The sequence below is a fragment of the Sphaerodactylus townsendi genome, linkage group LG05 (assembly GCF_021028975.2).
Source record: "Sphaerodactylus townsendi isolate TG3544 linkage group LG05, MPM_Stown_v2.3, whole genome shotgun sequence".
Classification (NCBI taxonomy): Eukaryota; Metazoa; Chordata; class Lepidosauria; order Squamata; family Sphaerodactylidae; genus Sphaerodactylus; species Sphaerodactylus townsendi.
In genome coordinates, this window is record NC_059429.1 from 56,228,311 (window position 1) to 56,249,478 (window position 21,168).

General features: G+C 42.0%; 1 protein-coding gene across 4 annotated transcripts in view; it reads left to right on the forward strand.

The window, feature by feature from the left end:
- NEGR1 (neuronal growth regulator 1) overlaps window positions 1-21,168 on the forward strand; it is a 744,190-nt gene that overhangs the window by 89,775 nt on the left and 633,247 nt on the right. The window lies entirely within an intron of this gene.

The window sequence follows — 21,168 nt, forward strand, 5'->3', positions numbered from 1 at the left end:
GGAAAGTAGAGTTTACCAGGCAGAAGGGGGAGGAAGACCTCCAGGCCTTGCCTGCTGCCTGAAACTGAAACAGAGCCTCCAAAAGTGAGTGTGAGGAGGAAGAGGAGCAGGAGGAGGAGAGGGGCTTGCATCACTACAGCAGAACACAAGGCAGGGAGGTGGGAAAGAGGGGTGCATCAGGAATTCTGAACTGTTAATGGTCACCAGCCCTCAAAATTCTTCTCCCCTTGTCAGTGTTTAATGCTTCTTATATCACTATTCAATGCTCATAATGGTCATGATCATTGTGCATTGTTTATTGTTTAATATATCATCGTCAATATTATTACATATATACTTATTCTTCTCTTTTTATTTTAATGCAACTGTAAATGTTACAACATGGTTCCTATTTCTCTTTTTCTGTTCTGTTTATGCTTCCAAAAATAAAATAAAAATGGGGAAAAAAGAATGCACCATAAGCTCTCCCCCTCACCCAAGTCTCACATGCCTAAAGCCTACCACAGCCACAGTCCTTGAAAATGGGGCAGGAAAACAAGGAATTGGAAGGTCCTGAAGGTGGAAAAGCAGAGGGTACCTTGGCTGCAGGAAGGAGAGAGATTAGCAAGGTCAGGGAAGATTACCTGGGGTTCCATGTCGACCACTGCATAGAGCTTGACATCTTTGAACATCTCCTTTATCCACTTTCCTCTTAATTAGATATAATCTTGCCCAACTAAAAGCTGCAGCTTCTGCATCACTTTTGCTACTCCCTCTCTGCCTGCCACCTGGGGCACCTGCCCCCCTCTGCTCCCTAGATCCAGCTCTGGTTGGATAACCTGCGTACCCACATCAGTGAACTTCATGAGTATGTTAAATACCCTTCATGACAAATGAGAGAATATTTTTACTGAAAAATTATTCAGAAGAATCCATAGACATTTTAGAGAAAAAAATCAAAATATTTAAAATATATTAATTATTCCTAAAAATCAATCTCTTCAAGTGTTCTGTTGTCCACAGGGGTGGAGCAAAGGGGAACTGTGCCTGAGGTGTGTGTGCCCCTGCCATGCTCCCCCCATGTCCCGGCCATGCCCACGCGCTGAGGCGTGTCCAGGGCATCATGCCCCCCTCGCCTCATGGGTGCTACACCACTGGTTGTCCAGAAAGGTCTTGTTTAAATTAGCCCCACTACAGATGTAGTGTTCCCTTTTTTTTGCAGACAAATCTTCAGGTAATTCTTTGAGTATATATATGGTTTGTTTGTTGGTTTGATTGATTTGGATCAATTTCCGTTTATTGAAAGACACCAGTAGATTATGGAATCAGAAAAATATATATGATGTTTGACCCTTATCTAAAATAGATTGTGTAGCTGTGTATGGAAAAAAAATAGATGGAGCATAGAAAAAGGAAACCCAACCTTTTTTGCCCTTTGGGATTAGAAAGCCCCAGAAAATTTCATTTGCTAAATTAGCAGCATATGGGATAGCTGGTTAAATGTTACTGTATAAAAATTTTGCTTCTATGAACAAAATAAATTAGATGTCAGTAATTCAGGATCATATGTTTTGTGGAGAACTCAAGGCCTGGTGTGACCCCAGGATTTGTTTGAGACTTGGCACATGTCAAGTAATCTAGAAGTGCCGATCAGTGAATTTGTTGATCTCCCCCCACTCCAATAATTTTTTCCTCTCTATCAGAGTTCTGCACTGATCAATTCAGTTGTTGACTGGTTAAAGTATACCAAGACTGTGGCTGAGTACCCTAACAATGTATCATAAAACAATCCCTTTTGTCTAGACTCTAGAGCTTGTTCTTGCAGTAGGAACCTCAGACATCTGTTCCTCCTACTCCACCTAAGAGGAGCAGATTCACCATTTTTCTTAAGCAGAATCTCTGGATTGCTCATTTCATACTATAGAGTTTTAAAATATGTTCCCTCTGGCAAATGTACCCCATTCCCTGATCTCTCCAAATTCCCAGGCACTGTCTCATTTGAAAGGCAAGAGAACATCTGTGTTTATACATAGAGATGTGCCTTGTATGGTTAGTCTCTGCATTACAGTGGGATGTTCAGATTACCTGAGAGACTCAATGTCCAGAAGAGAGGCTCATATTTAATTGCCTGCAGTAGTCCCTTTTAGGCTTAAGAGGTTTGTCTGTCTTTGATTCACTAATGGTTTCTAATAGAATGGATGTAGTACATATTTATTTATGAGGATGGTTTTTAGAATGTTTTGTTGCAGCTAGTGCCTTTGTTTTTACAACTGACTACTCTTTTTAACATCCTTTTGCTATAAATGCCAATTATTACCTTAATGATATAAAGATAAAGTTTCTACAATCACTGTGCCAGCCACAGATGCAGGCGAAACATCAGGAGAGAATGCTGCTAGAACATGGCCATACAGCCCGGAAACCACACAGCACTCCAGTGATTCCGGCCATGAAAGCCTTCGACAATACATTTCTACAATCAGTTTCTGAGTATTCTTTAACATTAATTTAGGGTACTCTGATGCTGTTAAATAAAGCTGTTTACAATACAGATGTATTGTAAAACAGTTGCAGTCTTTGTCCAGTCATTTTTCCAAATCAGGCAATATATCTGCAAAAGCATCTACAAACAACTTGTTTGTTTAAGATTCTGTGGCACTGGACTTCTAAGTAGCTTATTTATCATGTAAGCATCAGTTTTCATTATCCAAAATCCACAGAACTCCATTATCTCTGCTCTCATTACCTGTGCTCTAGTGCAATTATTTAACAGGTAAAATAAGTTTATTGACAAACCTGCTTAATATTGATTAAAGGGTGAGTTTGTGTGCAAATTTTATTACTGCATTGAAAGGAAAAGTATATATCCTGATGAATGAGTGTGGTATCAGCAAATCTGTGCATGCAGAATGTTGTTGATAGGTAAGAGTCTTAACTTGCAAGATCTGCTGCCTAAGGCTGAGCTGACTGGGCCATGCTTTTGATTTCACATGCAAATGTGGAGATTACCTGATGGCTTGCAATTGTATATTGGCAGTTTGGGATTTAAACCCTAGGTGTCTTTCATTCCTTTTAAAAACACATACACATACACACACCCACACACATCATTTCAGATTCTTCTTTATATTTTTATTTTCATGTGTCTTTTTCCACTCTTACCACACCCTGATAAAATATTAACTGGAAGCCAACAAGGAACAACTCATGCATAATTTTCATTCCCTATATAGTGAAATAAACAATAACTCCTTAACTTTCTTTTGCAATGTTTAGTTTTGTGGAATAATAGGAATCTCTTCTGCAAAAGAGTAGTAATAAAAAAGCATTGAGATTGACTAAGTGCCTTAGCCTGGCTTCATCCATTAATCAAACTTGGCAGCTATTTATTACCTGGGATAGTGCAAAGCAGTGGAGATCATTCTCCAGACATAATAAAATGTAATATAAACACTAGAGTAGTGATATAAAAGTCTCATATCTCTAGGCTCTGATATTGCAATAATAACTGGTGGGCTAACTAATATTTTTTGTTTGGATATTTCCAGAATGTATGCATGATTGACTTGTAGGCACAAGGATGGGTTCAAATATAAGGTTGGGTCATGAGAACAAGAAATTAATTGTCCAAAATGTTGTTTAGTAGCTTCTGATGATAATGATCCTTAGTGATAATGAATTAAAATGATATCTCCCTTGAGATCTCATTAATATCAGATATATAAGCAACATGAGGACTACTGTTTATACTCTAAAAGGGAAAAACAATAAGTGAAGGGGAGAATGGTAGTAAGGCACAAGAATGTTTTAATTGTTCATCTGTTTGAGTTAACCCCAACTGTGAATATTATCTGTGGGCTGCCATGCCTAGGCTGGAACCGGGAGCGCCCCAGAAGGCAGTGCGGCAGCCTTCCAAAAATCGGGACATTTAAAAAACCCCGTGGGATGCGGGACAAATTGGTTAAAAGCGGGACTGTCCTGCCAAAAGCGGAACATCTGGTCACACTATGTTACAATGATAGCATATCATTCATTGTGTTGCGGCTTGCCTGTGAGCCACCATGTGATAAAGCTGAATATGTGCAAAGTATTCCCACTTATTTTTTGTGGATGTTAGTACGTTGTTGCAAAGTGCCATTACACATTTTGAATGCTAAGACACTAAGCTGGTAGTGCCGCTTTTGAAAGGACAGGTGTAGAGAAAATGCTGACTAGCCACTTCTCAAATGTGGGTCAGGATTTTGGGCTGCACATACAACTCAGAAGGCAAAAAATTGAATAAAATATTTTTAAGGTTTATTGAGTACAGCACATGCTCAATAAACAAAAGAACAGAAAAAATATCTAAAGATTAAAATAACAGCATAAAATATTGGTAGCATAGCTTTCAAAGCAAACAGCAAGCAAAGTGAGAGATGAAAAGTATTGCTGATAAGAACTGGCCAGCAGAGTCTAACAGCTTCGAAATGCCTAAGATAGTAGGCTGAAAAACAAAAGGTTATGTATTAAGAATGAGAGTAGAAGTAGAAGTGCTTCTTTGAATGTTGAGGGGAAATTATACAAAACTACTAGTCACTCTAACCCTAATTAACAAAGCAGTTTGGTGCAAAGTCATTGTTGCTATCAGGTGCAAATACTTGAAAGGGGTGGTTGAAATCCTAACTATTCCACAGCTGGGGTGTGACCTTTAGCTAAAGCAGCTACAAACAAGTTGGGAGAAAATTAAAGCAAAAAAGGCAATTTCTCCACAACAGGATTTTAAGTGTATTAGTCCACACAAACAGACTTTTACATTTTTTGTCCTACCAGAGAAAACATAATATTTCTTCCCCTATTTGTAAGTAAACAAATAAATGGTTTAATGGCAAAGGTGGCTTAAGTGGTTCTTCTTTATAGATCCAATACTCTGATTTGAAGATTATTATTCACCATAGGTTCTGATTCTGCATTCATATTAAGACCAAACTAGATGATATGAGTGTCCTTGGGAACGCCTACCATTTGGTGCTGTGAATTCCCAGCCAGGAACTCTTTTAAACTGCATCATGGAGGCCTAGGTTTGCTAGCTCTGTGTCAGGCCCCTGTGCACCATGGCAGAAGCCTCAGATAGTGAGTCTGCAGAAGAGGAGGCTGTAGCTGGGCCATCAGAGACCCGCAGCATGGCAGAAGCCTCAAATAGTGAAGGCTACCTTCTACATACTACAGTGAACTCTTAAAAGTGGAAGGTACTAGCTCTCTTGAGTATATGTGCCGAGTCCCAGTAGCATTGCATGCACAATTGAAGGTAGAGGAAACAGGAATAAGGAAAGGGATATCAGCTAACACTGATTTATGGCTTTTATTGACCGCAGCAGGTGACCAGTAAATGACCAAAGAGGGCACCCTTCAATCAGAACTTTATGGACTTCATTAATTGTGAGCAAGTTTCCCTTTCCCATACAAAACTAAACTTTCTCTAATGTTCTCAGAATAACTGGTTTCAACTAGATTCCCATTAGCAAGGATGACACCACAAAACTCAGAGGACACAGTAACCTTGAATAGATAGCACTCACATAATAAGCAACATCTGTACTTTCTGACTTCTGATAACTAAGGATTTTTCTAGGCCTTCAGCTTACAGAATGGACTCTCTCTTGACACCCCAATGCCACTTTTCTGAACCAAAAGGGCACCAAGGCGGCATATGGGCAAATAACATGTGAAATGATTGACTTTAATGTTGAAATGGTTGAAATTGCCCTCTAGCCTTTTGTGCTGATACAGTTTCTACTACCTGCTAAAGGCTTGTAGCATCAGCAGAAAGGGGGCATACAATCCAGCACTAGATTTGTAAAATTCCATTTCTAGTTGAATTGTACTGAAATACTTCAGTTCAATTGCTTTTAAAAAAATTATTCACAACACTGAGATTATCTCAAAGTACAACAAATGGACCTGACATGAATCACCTGGCACCTGGTGTGCGATGATGAGACAGTTATTCTGTGTGAAACCTCACCACCAGGTTTCGCGTGTGCCCACCAGACGCGAACATGGCCAGGAAGGAGGGGTGGCAATGTTCATCCGTGATTTGATCCCTTTCAGGGTGACCCCTGCCCCAAGGATCACCAGTATTGGGTGTGCTGGTCTGGAGTGGGAGACTGTGGAGAGGTTGACTGTTCTCATGGTGTACCGGTCACCTAGCACACCAGGGGACAGCCTGCCACAGCTTCTGGAGGTGGTGGCTGATTGGGCACTGTGGTTCCTGAGACTTATTGTTCTGGGGGACTTTAACGTTCATGTGGACACTGCCTTATGTTCAGCAGCCATGGACCTGGTGTCATCCCATGGTGATGCTGAGCCTCTCCTTAATCAACTCGGGTCCCACCCATGAGGCTGGTCACATGCTGGATTTGGTCTTCGGGTTGGGAATCGATCTAGTTGTATCCTCTGCCAACAGAGTGCCATGGTTCGACCATTACGCCCTGACAGGATAAATTTGCCACACCAACCCTGTCTAAGTGATGGGTGGATTTTTGCCCGCCCACGGAGACTTATGGATCCCATTGGTTTCCTGAATGCTCTGCGGGGATCCTGAGACCACTGGCATCCTCAATGAGCAGGGGAGGAGCTATGCTAAATGAAAAAGGATCTCAGACATCTAGAGCATGTGTGAAGGAAATCTCATGATGAGGCTGCACATACATCTTATAGGACGTTTATGAAAGCCTGTGAAATGGCAATAAAGAGGATGAAAAATGATTACTTCTCGTCCTCTCTCGCGTCTGCTAGCTCTCGCCCAGTGCAATTATTCCATATTATTTGGTTATTGACCATTGAATAGCCAATTTGCACATAGTTGTGAGGCTTTTAGGAGCTTTTTTGCGGATAAAGTTATGTCACTCCGCCATGACCTTCCAGCCACTGTTGATACAATTAGTGAATTGGAGGCTCCGTTACTGTCTTTGCTTCCTCTTTTGGACCAGTTTTCCCTGCTTTCCGAGGCAGATGTTGACAGGGTCCTAGCTGCTGTCAGACCTACTATCTGTTCTCTGGATCCGTGTCCCTCCTAGCTAGTTTGAGCCTGCCAGGAAACACTATGGCCCCACCTGTTGGGAATTATCAACCGCTCTCTTGAGCAAGGAGTGTTCCCAGGTGGGTTGAAGGACACGGTGGTTCGCCCACTCTTAAAAAGACCTACATTAAATCCTAGTGATCTGGCTGTTTACCGCCCCATTTCAAACCTCTCATTTCTGGGGAAGATAATTGAGAGAATGGTGTGGAAGCAGCTTCAGGGCTTTGTGGAAGACACGTCGACTCTCAATGCCTTCTAGTCCAGCTTCCGTGCTAGGCATGGGATGGAGACGGTCTTTACTGCTGTTACAGATTTACTCCACTTAGAGGGTGGATCGGCGCTGCTGGTACTTTTAGATCTTACCGCAGCATTTGATGTGGTTGACCATGACCTTTTTGCCCACTGCCTGGCTGGTGCTGGGGTGCTGAGCATTGTCCTATGATGGATTGTCTTGTTTCTCCAAAACTGGAGGCAGCAAGTCTGGTGTGGGGATAAGGTCTCCCAAAGGCACCCATTTCATTGTGCAGTGCCACAGGGAGCCCTGCTGTCCCCACTGTTATTTAACATGTATACGCGACCCCTTGCTCAGTTGGTGCAGAGTTTTGGGCTGACATGCCATCAGTACGCTGATGACATTCAGCTCATTCTGTTAATGGGGGGGGGGGGTGAGCCAACTTCTGCTCTTGTGGCTCTACAGCAGTGTTTGGAGGTGGTTGCAGGGTGGTTTAAACAAAGCAGGTTGAAGCTTAATCCATCCAAGACGGAAGTCCTGTGGGGGGTCACGAGGGATTGAGGGCTTTCAGCCACCCTCACTAGAGGGGGTTACATTAACACCAATCTCCTCAGCCTAGAGCTTTGGGGGTATACCTGGACTCCTCTCTATCTATGGAGGCCCAGGTGGCCCACACAGTCTGGGTGGCCTTTTTTCATCTGCGCCAAGCGAGGTGACTGGCCCCCTACCTCTCCCAAGTGGACCTGGCCACAGTGATCCATGCTACAGTCACCTCCAGATTAGATCATTGTAACTCACTCTACGTGGGCCTTCTCTTGTGGCTACTCCAGAAACTCAAAACTAATAAGCAAACAAACATTATTCATAATTTTATTTATTTATTTATTTATTTATTTATTTATTCCACTTTTATTAGTATTCCACTTTTATAAGTATTCCACTTTTATAAGTATTTTCCTTGGCACTGCTCACAGTTCTCTTATTATAATATGAATTTTTTTTGCTGTGGACCAGAATTGGTAGTCTGTAACAATGGTTGCATTTAGTCATTATAATAGTCAAACCTGTGGATGTTTGCACAAACTTAGTCTACCATACATGCATGCCACACCACATTGGTTTGTAAATCCCAGTTAATCTACTGTTCACCTCCTTTCCTGTTTCAAATGAATGCCAGGATGCTATTATGCCCCATTTTTTGACAGGCTGTTGGCAAAGGCTTACAGCATATGCATATTTACAAAATGCAATATATTTATTTAGATAAAAATAGTACAGAAATAATACACGATATAACCATTGACAGTATCACTTGAAATATCAGAGATGGATCCAAAGTTGGATCCAAATACTAATGGAACAGCCACTTCATATTTTCGAAGCCCCTTGACTCCCCTGCTCCAAGATAGAATTTTTAGGAGTTTTGTGGGGAGCAGCGAGAACAGCAACATTTCACTTCATGACCTTCATTCTTGAAGTACATCTCATTCAACCCACTTCATTAACATACGGTAGCATTGCAGCACTGTTAACATACAGTAATATTGAATTCTCACCTGCCTTTTGCTGAATCAAATCCACAAAGCCAATAACAAATAGTATATCCTTTACAGAGTATTTTAGAATGCAGATGGACGTTTGTTTGAATGTTCACCTCATAAAACAAAAAAACCCAGGTCCAGGATAAACCAAATGAGCAAATGACAGTAGTTGCTTTCTACTGATCTGGCATTGTTTAGCTTCCAGTACCCATTGGCAGTAATTGGATGAACCGCTCACATGATATTGTGGATTCTGCTAATTTTACTGTTTGAGTAATATCTTATTCTCCAGATTATTTTTCTCGCCTTCATTAGTTCCTCTCCCACATTGGTTGATAGATTTAGATAATCAGTTTCCAGTCAGCACTGTGAGTCGGAGTTCAATATTTTTGGCAGCTTCTGTCTAGGCCTTAAGTTTCTGGACTGAAACAGCTGCTCATTAGCTTGCCTATGTAGCTTTAAAATGATTGCTATAGACATACATTGTTCATCTCTATTGTATTACTGTTTTGTTTTGTTTTCTTGGATTGCTGTGAGTAGTCATAGCTGTAAACACTTGTATGGCCTTTTGGCTGGGTAATATTTCTTCACTAGCTAATAGCATGCCAACTTGATGGGTTATGAGTGGATTTGTTTGAGAGGGGAAGAGCTCCAGCCTCCCCTCCTCCCCCCGCATCTCTTCTCTCCATTTTTTCAGTACTCCTGAGTTCATGTTTCTTCCAATTATTTTCATCCACTGCTCTATAACCGCAATTCCTGCTGTCAGCTGACATAGGAGGCAAGAGGCATTGCCTAGCAAAGCCTTCTTAGCTTACCAGGATGCTCTAGGTAATGCTTCTAGAAAATTGCTTTTGTTGATAGCACTGAATTAAAAGGGAGGAGGTTTCCATTGCCTACTTGTTGAGCAGTGTTGATAAACAATGTTCCTGTTTTCAGGATGGCATGCCAGCTCAGTGCAACTAAGAGGGACAACCCAAACCATACTTTTGAAGGGGACAGCATTCTCCTACCCTGCACCTTACTTCCCAAGGTCCATGGGCCATGGGAAGTTAGGTGGGAGGGAGCAATCCCGCATGCTGGACTGTTTTTCCCCTCCCCTCCTTGCTTTCTAACCTCAGCAGGAGTTGGAAAGCAAGGAAAAGGAAGTGATCCTGTGTATAGAGTTGAGTTAGGTCATCTCCACATGTAGGATCACATTCTCTCCTTTCCCCTCCTTGCTTCCCAATACTAGAGCAGCTGTTTTTTCTGGATTGCACTTTAGTGTGTTGGATCTCATTTTGGCCATTATTGACTCCAAACACTGATTCATTTGTATGGTTGCTATTGGAAGATATTTCCTTAGTATCTTTGATAGATGAGCTGCCTCTACAATGCCAGAGATAGTTCCCAGATGAGCACACATATTTGGATTTAGGCTGATGTAACAGTACAGAGTTGGAAAGTGTGAGGCCAGTAAAAGAGGAAGTGATTTTTTTTCTGACAAGACAAAATGTAGAAAATTAGAAACTGATATTTATACGTTTTTTGGAGAATGGATGGGATGGGCAGTGATAATAGTGCCGGAACTAGTGCCAGTGCCTCTTTATTATCCTCAACTTGTATATTTGCTAGTTGTTTTATTAAATCCTAATCATTTCATTATAATAGTTTAATTAATGATTTTATACTGTTTTATTTATTATTTGTTTGTTTGTTTGTTTGATTTACTCTACCACCCACCCCTGAAAGGCTCTGGGCGGTGTACACATAGAACACTTAAAAGTCATAAAAACAATTAAAACATAAATCATTTAAAAATAGAGGCAGCACAGCTAACAAAATCTAATGTTTCAACTAGTTGAAAAGTCTCCAGAAGTAGACCCATGGACTGTGTTCCTGTTAATGGACCTAGATGTGACCACAGTGTGGATGACCATGGCCAAATCATACTATTTAAAGTATATAGTTGGCATATCAACTGAAGCCAGCAAAAGCCATCACAGTGGGGGCCTGAACTTCCAGCTAGTGGTGCCCTTAAATGGTGAACCTGTTTCTTCAGAATGAGTTCAAGCAGAACAGGCTGATTCATTATTCCTTGAGCAGCTTTAGTATTGATCCGCCACACATCAGTCTAGCATGAGCTTCAGTTTAGTGGGTCAAGTTGCTGCCTTCTCCAAGCATTTGTTCAGATCTCCCACAGATCCACAGGAGTTAGCTGTTGAGGAGACTCTTATGAAGCACTCTCATGAAACTGTGCTTATTATCTAAACTTCTAAAGCCTTTTTTTCATGGCAAAATTGCACATGGGTGGACCCGGGATCTCACGTATCAGGTCAATTTTGTCCCGGTCTGTGATTCTTCACAGATCCCCGCTTCTTCCCCTATGCTGCTCCATATGTTTCTGTATGGGCACAGGGCTTTCCCCCCAATTTTCCCTGTGATCTATTCTGCGCATACACCAACAACCTCCATTTCCCGCGTTCTGATTGGCTGCTGGTTGTGTCATTCAAATGGCGTCATTCTCCCCAATTCACTTCCATGGAGAAACCGTGGATTTAGAAAGAGAAGGGGGGGGGAAGCGGGAATGAAGAGCAATCTGCCTTTCCCAGGCAGGATGGGAGGAAAGCGTGTGAGTGGGGGGCAGCAGCCCTTCTGCAACGGCTGCAGTGAAAGACTCCATTTAGGAGAGGAGGACTCCATTTAGGAGAGCCCTTTTATGTAGATGGCTGGGAAGCTGAGACTCCTTTCATGCTTACCTCTTCTCCTCTCCACACACACACACACACACACACACACACACACACACACACACACACACACACACACACACACACACACGTAAATCTCCCTCCTCCTCCAGCAGATGACTTTTTGCCACTGCAGCTCAGCGGAGGATGTCCCTTTCCCTCCTGTTTAATGTGATTAAAGCAAGCACACACACACACACACACATCTTTGCCATTTGCATTTCCACTTTTGGCGCAGAAAGTATTGGGCAGGCCAGAATGGTGAGGCTGGAAAGATTCAAAGTTCTTGCCGGGATCTGCTTCTGCGTTTTTTTCATGGCACCAAGGTCACACAGGGGTATTTTAAAAGTACCACCTTGCTAGCGATTTCTGAAATTTGTGAAGCAAAGGCAATACCACAGGTCGGCACTGGGGCCACACTGGGCCAGATACACTGCAGCTCTGGGAGCCATGAGAAATCCTTGAATGCACATATATATTCCCCGTGCTCACACCGGTGCAATTTCACTGTGCAAAACCAGCCAGTGTTTGCCAAATATTTAGACAATTCTTACAGTGCATTTCCCCATTTCCCCCATTTTCTTACAGTGCTTTCCCCATTTTCAGGTTGCCTCTTTGCTAATATGGAAATATGCAATTTCCTTTAATAAAGAGGAAGTTTTACAATGTGTTCTGTATTCTTAAGCACCCTAGGTGGCAATCCTAAATGTTGCTATAGCATAGTGATTCACAAAGTGGGTGCTACCAGTCCCTTTAGAGAAAAAGGAAGCATCAACAGGGGTGATGAGGATTTTTGGAACAGTAGGGGAAACGTGCAGGGAATCCAGGCCAGCTGGTGGATGAAAGTTTCTTGGGGCAGGACACTGGTGATGCCTAGATCTAGCTGCAACAGTCTGCAAAGTGGCCAGCCTTTCCCAATAAAGCATTTCTCCACACCACTTCCAAGCCAGTACGTGCAGGTCTGGGCCAGGTTGGGGAGCAAGGGTAGGAAAGACTCCCTGATGGAGGAGAGTGCAGAAGAGGAGTGGCATCCCCCTGCTCTGTGAAGCAATCCCTGAGGCAGGTGGGCTGACTTTTCCTTTTAGGGAACTGCCCAGCTTGCGTTCTTTTGATAGATGCAGGGAAGGCATGGGATACAGACACTAGGGGAGGCAAGATGCTCAGGCTGAGCTCCTGTAGAAGGCTGGAGCTGTGGCAACTGGCAGGCTGAGCAAGAGTGGCAAGAGGCGGCTGTGGCACACATGCCCAAGCCCTGCAGTGTGAGACCTGCATGGCAATCCTGCTCTCCCCCCACAGAAAGGGTGCGCTGCCTCTGGACCAAATGCTCCTGACCCAGGCCAAGGAAGGATTGTTGGGGTTGGTAGCCTCCTGAATTGCTCAGTTCCCTAACAGGATGACATGTGCATGTGCGCAGAGCATCCCTCCTGCTTCTCTCTCACCCTGATTCCCTCTGCCTTAGCAATTTTAATTTTTTGTTTGTTTTGCCAAAGAGAGAGAGAGAGAGAGAGAGAGAGAGAGCACCAAAAGGAGGAGAGGCAGAAGCCATGGACTGCAAAGTGTTCTGCTGCTTGGGATTGGGAACTTCCATGCAGGCTTGAGAACTTGTCAGGTTAGAATCCACAAATGCATAGCTGTGCCAGAATGTACGAACAAAGTCTCGGTTCTTGTAGCCAGCTAGGCAGGGTTAAATTTCAGTCTGATTTTAATATTGGGAAAGCACATCCTGATTTTAATGTTGAAAGAGCACATCCACCCATATATTCCTGTCCAGGCACTGACATTAGAGGGGAAGGCCTACCTGCTGTTCCACTCCATTTGAAGGTTAGGGGGATTGAGAGCAGTTGACGGGCCTCAATAGTGGCCCCTGCACTGTGGAATGCCCTCCCACCAGAGGCTTGCCAGGCTGCTAGAGTTTTGGTGCCTTGAGAAGACCAGCCTCTTCACTTGACCATTTGGATGATTCCCTCCTATTGTGATGGGGGGTGGGTGGGTCAAGGTGGCTTGTATACTTTTCCCACTCTTGGGGGTGGTTGGGGTGGGAGTTTTAGAGTTTAGAACATTTTATGGTTTTAGGATTGGTTTTATAGTGGTTTTACTGTCTTATTTTATGGGATTTTATTATGGCTTTTATTGTAACCTGTCCTGATACTGTTGTAAAGGACAGGGAACAACGACAACAACAGGAGTACAGAAAAAATGTGATTAAAATGAGGATTGAAAACCAGCACAAAAAAAGCATTGAACAGCCAATTTCTGGAGACAATCAAGGCCAAGGTAGACAATGAAAAGACCTGGCTGTGGTTAACAACTGGAATTCAGAAAAAGGAAACTGAATCATTGATTTTAGCCACTCAAGAGCAGGCGATTAGGACAAATGCAAATAAGGCCAGAATTGAAAAATGTTCAGATGATCCAAAGTGCAGACTGTGCCAGAAAACTGACCAAACTGTAGACCGTGTACTCAGCTGCTGCAAAAAGATCGCCCAGACTGAGTACAGAGGCACAACTCAGTGGCCAAACTGATCCCCTGGAATTTATGCAAGAATTACATTAGGGCAGCTAAAAACTGATGGGAACATTATCCAGAGAAACTCATGGAAAATTAGAAAGTCAAGATCTTGTGGGACTTTTGAATCCAAATGGACAAAGTGTTGGTACATAACACATTGGACATCACAGTGACTGAGGACAAGAAAGTGACCATCATCAGCTTATCAATACCTGGTGACAGGTATTGATAAGAACATGAGAAGGTCACTAAATACCACAATTTGAAAATCGAGATTTAGCAATTATGGCACAAACCAGATGAGGTCATCTCAGTGGTAATCGGCACCCTGGGCAACATTCCGAAAACACTAGGATGGCACTTTAAATGTCTTTCAATCAACAAAATCAACATCTGTCAGATTCAAAAGGCAGCCCTGCTGGGAACTGTACAAATACTTCCCTGATACATTGCAACGTCTTAGGCCTCTGGGTGAGGCTTAAACTGTAATGAAAGGCCAACCACCAGCTAAAGAACAGGCAGCTATGATATTAAACAAAATTAAATAACAATAATTTCTAAATTCATGCAGCAGCATCATGAAAGCATCATAAAAGCGAGAGATTATGCCTAAGTACTGGAGCAGGTGAAGGTTTTGTCTGGTTTTTTTGGCGGGGGGAAGGGGGGAAGAGGCAGTAAAGCATGTGAGTAGCCATTTCAACGAGCTGGATTGCTAAAATCATGAACCAGACCCTGGGAGAAAAAAGAAAGAACTGTTTTTAATAGTCAATAATATATTATTCCATTTCTTCTTCCTTTCCTTTCCTTCTTCCCCATTGGAGTATCCAATCCTTCCATTTGTCCAGTCAGATAGCCCAACAACCAGATACTGCAGTGATGTAACTTTCTTTTATTTATTTCAGCCAGTAAACATTGTCTGTCCAGTAAATGTTTTTATGTGATGTCACTCCATGCATCAGTAATGACCTGATTCTTGCTCAGGAGACTACTTTTACTTTTTTAGATGGAAAAAGGCTAATGGCCCTTGTAGCTCTGCTGGTTTAGGGTGCTCAGGGGTGTCAGACGGTTGGAGGTACAATTTCAGTGCTTGTCCCAGGCACCATTTTCTATATATATGTTCCTGGTGAGAGGCCACAGATGGTGTTCTCCCTTCCACCAAAGAAATTGTTGAGTTCTCTGAGTAGCAATTTGCAATAGACTCATACAAGAGATGCAATTGTGTGCAAGGGGCACTAGGAATGTGGCCTGGAAGCCAGGGGGATGACAGCCCAAAAAAGTTTGGGAATTACTGCTGTAACAAGTAACTGTTTGAGCTGCTTGTTGGATTGATTCTTTTTTTCACAACCGTTGATACCTGTTGATACCTCTAGGCAGTTTTATTTTGCCTACAGTACTGAAGTTGCTCCTTAATAATTGCATCCTTGGGGGGAAATGGTTGCTCCATGTTTGGGGCTTCCAGCTGTTTTCTGAAAGAGATGTTGAAACATGGTTCCCCATGGTTTAGGTGCTGACCACCAGTGGTTTTTCTCCCAGCTTCCTCACATAATTGATTTCTATTTGTTGTCCTTTCATGTTTTCTTGGTCATTTCTCCATGGCTTCTTGAACTGCCTTTGTCTGAGAAAGCTCTGAAAAATGATGAGGAAACCACAGAAGGACAATGGAAAGCAATGATGTATGAAAGCTTAGAGGAATACTGTAGGTCAGCACCCAGACTGCAGGAAAACCTTCATGTGTGAAAATCATTGTGTTATTTATTAAAGTATCTGAACCCTGAGCAATAATGATCTAATTTTACTTCATCCAAAATGAGCTTTTAATGGATCTTCAGTTTAAAATTTTAAAAAACCACTGTAAACGTTGACAGTTTATCTTGAGGTTTTATATTTTTCAGGCAGGAACCTGCACATATATTTGAGAAAAAGCACAGCACAATTGATGTTTTTTCTTGCCTGCTGTTTGGCTGGCAGGAGACCGGTGTTTAAAGCTAATCATATTAATAGCAACACTGGAGAACCAGGAACTAAAAAGGTAACCTTCCTTATGATTCTTCATTTCTCACTGACAGTGCTGGAAACTGAATTACAGTGTTGGAGAAAAATACTATGTAATTTGGTTTAAGGCTTGTGGATAGGGTCACTAATTTTAGATGTATTGTGTCATAATTACTGTAATGTTTAGAAAAATAATGCCCAAAACAAAAAGCTATTTTTCAGAATGTCATCAGTAAATATGGTACAGAATTAACCTTTTCCTAAATCCACTAGTATGTCCGTCTGTCAAAGAAAGTGACTCCACAACTACTTTATTTCTTATGACTGACCAGAAGAGAAACAGGGAGAATAAAAGGTCAAAGGCACTTGGTGATCAACTATACATTGCAATTACATGTGTCATGTGTCTGGGGTGGGTATTTCTCAACACAACTCACAACTAAACATGCTTAGGAGGATCCAGTCCACCTTAGGAGTCCTCCTCTGCTCAGTGTAGCTCAGGGAGAAGGAGGGCTTCCAGGTTCCTTTCTGTGCTGCATTTGCTAGCCCAAACAGCTGTACCTTGAATCTGTTTGCCTGTTTCTCAGATGCCATGTATCCTTGATCACATGTTTGCCCTGTGGCTTTGAACAACTGGACATTATACAAATGCATAAAATGCATAAAAGCATAAACTAGATATTCCTAGAGATTGGAAAGCATCTTAATTCAAATGATGCTGACCCTCCCAGGCATTAACATGCAAATCAAATGAAAATATGTTGCAGATACCTAGTACGTAGTTTGTACATGGTTATCCGTCATGCTTTTGTTCAGAAGTAGTGCTGATATTCTAGTAAAACACTGCGTAAAAATAATCTTGATGCAAAAACAATCTTGCATCAATCCTGTACACCTTCACATCAGACTGCTTATTTGCAGTGTCTTGCAAATGCAAATGTGTGCATTAGTACCATGGAAAAAGGAAACATAAATGATCAACAGAAACGGAGAGCTCTGAAACTGTAGACATAGTGGTGTGTGATATTTGGAAATAAGAAGCAATTAAGAAATATCTATTCCATCTCAGAAGCAAAATCAGCTAATTATGTACTCCACAAATCCAGAAATAGCATTAGTAAAATTTCAGAAGCCTCTATTTCTTGCTAGTATCTTCACTTAGTCATATGTTCACTGCACATGTTTGGAACCGCATATGAATTGTGAAAAGATCATACTCTATTTTGTGTGTAATTGTTTGGACAATTACTTGTAAAAGAAGATATGCTTGTTTCACAATTCAAATTCAAATCATTGTTACACATTGCCTGCATATTATTTATTGTCAATAGTCTGAATTGTAAATACTGCTTTCCCACTCAAACTCAGTGACATTTTTCTATGTGGAATAATGCAAATCTGAATCATTGTCTCATTCTCACACATAATTTGCTTAATTGCATATCTTGTTGCAGATGGATGTGCTTGTTTTCTCTTCTTTTGCCAATCCAATGATGATCTCAAGCATGTGATCTAAACAACAAATGTGTAGGGTGTTTGTTGTTTGTTTGTTGTTGTGCTGGGAGCAAAAAATGAGGACATTTGGGGCATAGTATTAAGTTTATCATGGGAAGGGAATATAGGGGAAACAGGGAAAGACAACCATAATTAGCTGAGATCACTTTATGGGGGTCAGAGAATATGACATTATGTGTTCTGACATATTGATATAAAGAGGCTTCTATATCTTCATGGCTGGTTGCTGTGAAGTTTCTTCCCTTTGCCAGAGTGGTTGGTGGTACACAGAATGATTCTCTGCCAACATCTGTCAGGTTGCCAGTGTAGGACTTTTTGCAGACTTGGTTAAAACATTTTCTGGCTAATCAAAATGATACAGCAATAATCTAGTGTTTAATTGACGGTTACGCCATGTACAGCTCAGACAGGTTTAGCTCAGATGTCCCCGCATGCCCCCCTCCGCAATTACCTTTGTTCAGCTGCTGCTCTTTGAAGTCTGGAGTTCTAAGGTAAGTGGGAGGTGGGTGCAGGAGGTGAGCCCTCGCGGGGGGGGGGGGGTAGCCTGGAGTCCAGCTGGCTGCAAAGAGCAGCCGGCTGAACTCCAGGCTGCCCCCCGCGAGACCTCACCTCCCATGCCCACCCCACACTTACCTTGGAACTCCAGGCTGCAAAGAGCAGCCGGCTGAACTCTAGGCTGCTCCAGGCTGCTCCCTCTCCACAGGGCCCCCCCTGGGGGACGCACCCCCCACCACTTACCTTAGTTTAGCTGACTGCTCTTTGGAGCTGGCTGAATTCCAGGCTGCTCTGGGCTTTTGCCAGGCCTGGTGGGGTCGGGGAAGGGGTGGGGAGGCGATTTTTGACACACCCCCACGTGACCTCAATGGCATGCGCCCAGAGTGCGATGCTCCTCCCCCGTCCCATGGAAGCTACACCACTGGCTAGGGAATTTTACTTGTTATTTGCTTGGCCCCATAACTAATATCAAGCACAGCATTGTTTTTCAGGTATAGCAGTGGGTTATAAAAACTGAAAGTTTTCTGTGCCAGTGTTGGCTCATGGATATTAGCAATCCACAATGGTGTGTGTGTGTGTGTGGGGGGGGAGTTAAGAGGGCTCAGTAGGTGATGCAACCCTGGCACTGGTGTAAATGTCACTTTTGACAGTGTAAGAGGCATTTATGCTGGTGCTGGGAGACAATTCAGAAGGATGACCCCTGGTTGCCAGCGCAGCCATGGCGATAGCGCTGCTTTGATGCAGGATCTCGTACCAGTGTCAAAAGAGTGTTCCCACAGGTAGGGCCAGCATTAGTTAGCTTCCTAAGTTCTTTTGGCCCAGAAATGTCCCCATTTGCTAGCATGAACTTAAGCCAGCAAAAACAGTGGTGCAGCCCATTGTGCTGCATAGAATTCTTTCACAGAAGTAAGGGGAGTGTTGCTGTTGGATTGACGACTGTGATGTAGAAGGCTCTTAGGAGGCAGTGTGGCAATGCTGTGGCTGTGCTATCCCAAGCCATGGTGCAGCTGCTGTCCCTCCCCCCTACTGTACTATCAGTTGAATTTTTCTGATACTTAGGACCTTTAAGACGTACATCATGTGAGCTACAGTACAAGCCACTTTTCCATTTTTTAAAAAAATGGATTTACTTTTCTATGATAACTGAAAAGTTGTAGAACTTGACAATTTTAAACATTGAATTGTAAGAGCAGGGCATCTGCTGCAGTTGTCCAAACTCATCTCTGCAAGTGCTTGCTTCTGTGTAGCTGTATTACTCATCTATTTGATTGGTCATTTAACTTTATGTTATCGGTGACATACCTTGTTTCTGATTATATTTCAACTCCAGATTATTGCTGGCAGAAACGACTATTTCTTGGCACCTTGGTTTATTATATTTTGCACTCAGGACATGGCAATTCATTTTCCCTAATCAAGTCACTTGTGTCAGTCATATAGGTTGCATGATTTATTGCTGTACTTGGCTACTTTCCTGCCTAAAGTGTCCAACTGTTCCAACAGTTACTTTATGCCCCCCCCCTTTTTCTTTATTGACTCTGTCTTAGTTTTAAATGCTTTCAAAGATTCTGGAAATCCTTTAATGTAACACATCACCATGATCCAGTGTGATTATATTGTGTAATCATAGCTGCTTATCTCCTTTCTTTACTTGAGCTTTTAAGTATCTACATTCTGTGGTAGAGGAGAAATATTTCATGCATTACTAAATTAGTTTGAACATCAAAGGAAGCTCAGATTCTAATTTTGATAATTTTGAGGTCAAGACAAACAGTTTTTAAAGATAAAGCAAATAGTGAGTCATATGATTAGACCTATTATGAAATGGCTTGCTTTTATTTTTACTGTTCTCTAGGTATTCATGATTTGGGGGTTATACATAAAACCTGCATAAATACAGAAATGAATCTCTGATGTTAGTTATGATATTACTGTTGTATAGTGGATAGTGCTAAAAGGATTTTAGTATTGTCTGAGATGGAATGACTATGGTTGGGGTTTCCCAGCAAACCAATTGTTATGATGATTGTCTCAAGGCTGCAGTATTGGACTGGATAATTTGAGTGACTAAAAGAGTACCAAAACTGAGTTCATGTGCATCTGTGTACTTCCCAAATGTTTGACAATCACTTTGGACAGATGAGGGAGAGCACTTGAAGTTGGTCCAAACATTGGTCCAATCTGCACAGCACCAATAAAAAATATCTTGCAGATGCATCTTATTTAAAACTCACTAAAATGTGGACTATTTTTTTCAGGAGTCATCTTTAAGACATCTCCTGTTTGGCTTTGTGGAATGCAGCCAAGGAGATTCTTATCAAAGGCAGGAGGGATGACCACTATGTCAAGTTAATTGATTATTGATAGATCCTTGACCTGGGCCTAGAAATGACTTGAATCCTAATTAAGACAATGTTTCAAACCATTGTTTTGCAGGATCAGGAATATGCTGTTGAGTGTGGTGCTTTTCATTCTGCTCTTGCCTTTTGCAGGCTGATCCCTCTTATCTATTTTTAGATTGCTCCAGTCACAGTATTCGAGCCAGGCAAACTATATTTTGTGTTAATATCCAGCAGTATGGTGTGATAAACTTGGCTTGGGTATCATGCAAGCTATAGTTAAAGTAACTTGGAGCCCTTCTGCCCAAAACAGATTTCCAGTTCCCCCAGATCCTATTGTAGAGAGTTGCAAAAAGAGCTTATGTGTATTGTGATCTCTTCCTGATTATGAGTCTCAGTTTTTCTCTTTATAGAGCTATCTCCATTAGCAGAAGTAACTTCATCTTATGGTAAAAGAAGAACCAATGTTCTGATATGTGTCTAAAGTCAAAAAAGTGGTTTAAGTAAAAGGAAAAAGTTATTTTCATTTTTGTATCAAGTAAGTTAGATAATAAAATGCTGCAAGTTTTTTTACAGTTCACATGATTTTAAATACTGCATCAAAGCAGCAATAATTAGGGCAATCTGCTTTCTCTCATTATGCACCATTGGTATTCTGCTGCTGGCTGTAGCCTGCCACCATTGCATAACCCTGTGAGCTGTTTTGAGTGTCGGCAGAGAATTTGATAGTGAAGCCTATGCCATGTCAGCCTGTTACTAGGGTGCCTTGCCCTTCCAAGTGAC